General features: G+C 35.7%; 1 non-coding gene across 1 annotated transcript; it reads right to left on the minus strand.

Moving 5' to 3' along the window:
- Positions 1–4,645: 4,645 nt before the first annotated feature.
- On the minus strand, positions 4,646–4,755 carry LOC138824149 (U6 spliceosomal RNA). The gene has a single exon (XR_011371025.1). It is a non-coding gene; the product is annotated as a U6 spliceosomal RNA (small nuclear RNA).
- Between the last annotated feature and the right edge of the window lie 245 nt (positions 4,756–5,000).

Here is a 5,000-nt window from a genome sequence, read left to right on the forward strand (position 1 = left end):
GATGTAAATTATCGTTCTAACAAATTGTGATGTAAACTACATTTAATAGAATTAATTTAATATTTATTAAACTTACCATCTTGTTATTGTTTCCTAACTGTGTCATTTGTTATTCTTGGTCCAAGTCATCTCTTCACCTCAATTGTTTAATTTTCTATTTTATCTCTATTGTTTTGTTGATTATGCATTTTGTTTTCCCTTTCTAGTGACTGACATAAGGCTGAAAATCGGTATGCTAGTTTAATACTTCCTATGTTAAAGTTAAATTGCTGCTTTCCACAGTTGTTCTACTCTTCTTTTTGTCGTACAGAATTTCCCCTAGTCCCATCGACTGTATTGCTACTCCCATATATTTTTTATTTAAATTTTATTTTCAAGGTAGTGTACACAGGGGGTATAGTTACATAAGTAAGGTAATGCATTTATTGCTTTTCTAACTTGTTTCTCCTTCCCCCATTTTTCTCCCTCTTCGCTCCCAATGCACCTCCCAAGATTATTTCCAAAATATTGTCTTGTGAGTATCACTGTTGCAGAGGTTCCCATTTTGTCCTTTGTCTCACCATTTTGTTTTTTCCCTTTCCCTTCCCCAGTTTAGATCAACATATTTACAATACCCAATGTATCAAAATCAAATACAGTGACTATAGCGGATAACCCATAGGTGGGGAAACATAAAAAAGATAAAAATAAATCATGTAGTACATTAAGAACAACAACAACAAAGAACATGTCTTGGAGTTCATTTCATTTAGAATCATCTTATATGGTCATATGTACATAGGTATTTAGTTATTTTGCTCATCTACTAAGATTATACTTGATGTACACAATAATGCTCCCCTAGGAAGAACAACTCCTACTTACTTAGCTTCATTCTGATGTAAGGTCAGTGTTGTCCCCTGTATCCTCATGTTGTACATTACAACTCTATACCTGGTCATACTGTATATCCACTATCTTCTACATTGTGAACTAAATGTTCCAGAAATTACACTTTGCTTTAATTTAAAAAAAATTCCGTCTTAATGTTTGAGGTGTGTGTGTGTGTGTGTGTGTGTGTGTGTGTGTGTGTGTGTGTGTGTGTGTGTGTGTGTATGTGTGTGTTTACAAAGATCAGAACACAACATTTTTCTTCATTTAGAATACAACTTTCAGGTCATTGTAAGTTGTGGCTAATGGGAAAAGTCTCTTGCTATTTTAAGGATGAAACAGATAAAGATATTTGTGCATGTACCACATTTGCTTTATTAATATGTAGTTGAACACTGAACTTTGACTTATATCTTGGCTGTTTTGAATAAGAATTAACTATAGATATATTTACGAATTACCCAGTGAGAAATAATCACATGATTGGTGGGTCAGATGATATTTCAACTTTGAATTTCTTTAGAAACCTGCATACTACTTTCTACAGTGAGAATACTAACCAAAAGTGTAGAAAATTTCCTTTTCTCCCCACTCACCAACATTATTACCTTTTGTTCAAAGGTAATAAAGGGCAGGTTTATACAATTTGCAGTAATCCAAACTGGCCTTAGACTTAAATCTAACCTCCTAAATGCTTGGAATTACAAGCCTTTACCACCACAACTGGTTCCATTGATTTTTTATGAGTTATAATAGTTATGAAGTAGTATCATAGTAATTTTGAATTATATTTATCGAATGACTTCTACTCAGAAAGCATTAAGCCAGCATAGAAGTTGTATTAAACACAACTTTGTAAACCCACAGGCGATTTTCAGCCTTTTGTCCATTTTTAATCCAGTTTCTTGTTAATCTCATCTTTAAGCTCTTTAAACCAGATCAATAATTAATTAAAGGTAGAAAAGAAAAAAATGTAGCAACTCCTAACATTTTTCAATTTTCAATAAGATGGTATTGCTTAAATCATTTTCTGTTTACACTTGTGACTATATATCTCAATTTATTTAGACCTTTTACAAGGCTGTAGTTCATTCATTTTACTTTGATTGTTTTTTCCACAGCCTGTTTATCTAATTTCCCTTGGTTTCTTTCAGTCCCAATGGTTCAAATTTCAAACTGAAGAATAAATGGAAGGAAGCAAACAAAAAATACAGTTCCTCTCATCAGATGATGCCTGTATAAGAATGAGGAAAGAGTTCATCCATCTAAGGACTTATGATAGGACAACAAAAAAAGAATTCATTCTTCTAGGTCTTCTTTATCTTTGCGATGTAACTTAATTGTTGTAAAACACAATATACTGCTCAGATACTTTTATGCTTTATCAGTTTTACACATTTTCATATCGATTTCATCTCAGTCTTCAACATAACTTCATCGTTCTGTCTCTGGTATTTTTACTCTAACAAGACATAAGATAACCAGTTTGATTTACAGCATGAGAAATTATCCCACTGGCTTGCTTGGAAGCAGAGCATGGTCAATAGATATTAGTTCTGGTTGCTCACTACATGTAATGTTTTCTGTACTACTTATCACATTTTATTTAGTATTTAAAAAAGACTGCTGGCTAAACTCAAAGCTCATCCATAGAAGTTTATATTAAGTATTTCACAAGTGTTATTTCCTTTAATTCTTAAGATAACATTTGCTATAATGCTAATGTTATTACCATTTTAGTGTTGGGAAAAATTGTAATTAAAGGCAGTAAGTGTATGGCCCAAAGACACACAGAGTGAGGAAGAAAATGAGTCAAAGTTTCCAAAAGTCTTTCAGCAATACACAAAAGGTAGATAAAATCTCTTCATTCTATGACACCCTCAATTCAATATTCATATTATCCAAGAAATAATAGCATACAATGTCTTGGTCACATTGGGTTATCATGCACAGAACTTATAAATTGAGGTACAAAGAGAGGCATATTTCTTCTGTCCCACAGTTCCGGTATCCTTTTTAAAAAGTACTAAAACATTTAAATATTAACACTTACTGTTTTTTAAGAATTCTAAAACGAAATAAATTCACATATAATCAATCCAAAATGTTTTAAAAGTAGGAGATGATAAAACCGGCCCCTGTGAAGTAAATTTTCTTCTACTTTATACGTTATTCTGAAAGCCTTTTGCTGGTTTATCATGCCTGTAATCCTAACTACTGGGGATATCTACTCAGGAGCCTGAGATCTGTGGATAACAGTTGGAAGCCTATCAGGGCGAAATAAATTCATGAGATTATTTTTCAAAACTTTTAATGAACTAGCAAAGGGCCAGGAATGGAGATGTAGCTCATTTAGTAGCTCACCAATAGAGCAAAAAGGCCTAGCAAGACTTTGAAGCCCTGATTTCAAACTCTGAGCATGCCAACACACATGCAAGTGCGTGGGCACACACACATTTATTCAAAATACCTTCATATTAGTGTTTTGCATTAATTTCTTAACGATATTATGAGTAAAATAAAGGAAATAAACTCTTCCATCTCAGAACATTTTTATATGTTTTCATTGCTGAAAGATTAAAAATTAAAAACCTCACTTTACCATTACCATTACTAACTTGCTAACTGCTGATTTTGCTTCTGTAAATATGCTTGCATTCAGAACCCCTTCCCTGGGAAATAAAACTGGGCAGAGTCTCGAGGCCCAGATATCCGGATATCGGCCGGCCCAGATGTCCGGATGTCATCCCACTCCAGGACAAGGTCAAAGGTTACAGATAGTACATGTTTTTCAGTTTTAGTTTATGTTTTTCAGTTCCAGTTCAGTGCAACAATCCCCGGGATGGACCTTGACAACGACCACCTGGCAAGACCACAAGCTAAGCCAAATGTCAACCAATCATAGGCCTGTAACCATGTAAACCCCCCCTTAGACCAACCATGAGACAATTGTTTTACAAAGAGTGTTTTATGCTAATTTGTGGTTTTTGCCTTTAAAAATGCCTGTAACTGCTGCTCAGGGTGCTCTGACTGCCCGGGGCAGAGAGTCCGTTTGCACAAATGCCAAATAAACTCCTCTTGCTTGTTGCATCTACTGGTTTGGAGTCTTGGTTTCTGGGGTGCCCTCCCGTTGAGAAAGTATCCCAGTGAGTCTGGGGTCTTTCAATTGCAAAATTACTGTACAGAAGGGTCACACTTACACAAGCAAGGCAATGAGTACATTTCCTAACAAGTATTGTTAACTCCTCCTTTATTATTCCCCTACTATCCCTTCCCTTCCACCTCCACAAGTCCACTCACCTCCTCCCTTCCCCCGCCTCAATTGTAAAGTTCATTTTACAACATAGTGTCTTGTGCATCTCATTGTTACAATGGGTGAACCTGTATTCCTATTTAAGCATTTTCTTTTTCTCCTTCCCATCCAAAAATTAGAAGAGACTATATACAAGATGTAGGTGCACCAACTTCAAATACAGTGAAAATAAGTGATTTAACATGGGGTCCGAACATATAAAGAAACAAAAAAAAAACCATACTGAACGTTATACGTATGTGAGAAACAATAGCAAGAAAGAAAAAACCACTTGTGTCACTAACTTCGGTTCATTTACCTTAACATAATCTTTTCTGGTCATATGCACATAGCTTTTGACCTTTTCTGCTTATCCCAGACATATATTAGTTATTGAAAATTAGGGAAACCATGGGACTTATGTTTGTTTGGACTTGGCTTATTACACTTCATAATCTATTTCCCAAGTCTTTCCACTTCCTAACAAATTAGGCAATGGAATGACAGGAATTTGCCTGTCATCCTTAAGCAGGGGCCATGTTAATCTTCTCTGTATCATTCCAAATTTAGTGTATATAATGCTTCCTCAATACTTCTCAGGGAGCAGAGGAGGGAAGGCCATCCCTCACCCTCCAGTACTGGAGATCTCCATCTTGGATACTGACAATGCTCGGTGGAGCTGCTAGCTCCAACTTAAGCCTTGGATGAAAACTAGAGTCATTTAGTAGGTCACAAGAACCTAAGCTGACCTGTCAGACTGAGCTCCACCCAGGGAAAAGTCACCCAGCTCAGGCGCTAGCCCCAGGAGTGGCTTTCTTCACTGGGTAATCAGAGCCAG

Source organism: Dipodomys merriami, unplaced genomic scaffold (genome assembly GCF_024711535.1).
Source record: "Dipodomys merriami isolate MVZ:Mamm:240054 unplaced genomic scaffold, mDipMer1.0.p SCAF_127, whole genome shotgun sequence".
Taxonomy (NCBI): domain Eukaryota; kingdom Metazoa; phylum Chordata; class Mammalia; order Rodentia; family Heteromyidae; genus Dipodomys; species Dipodomys merriami.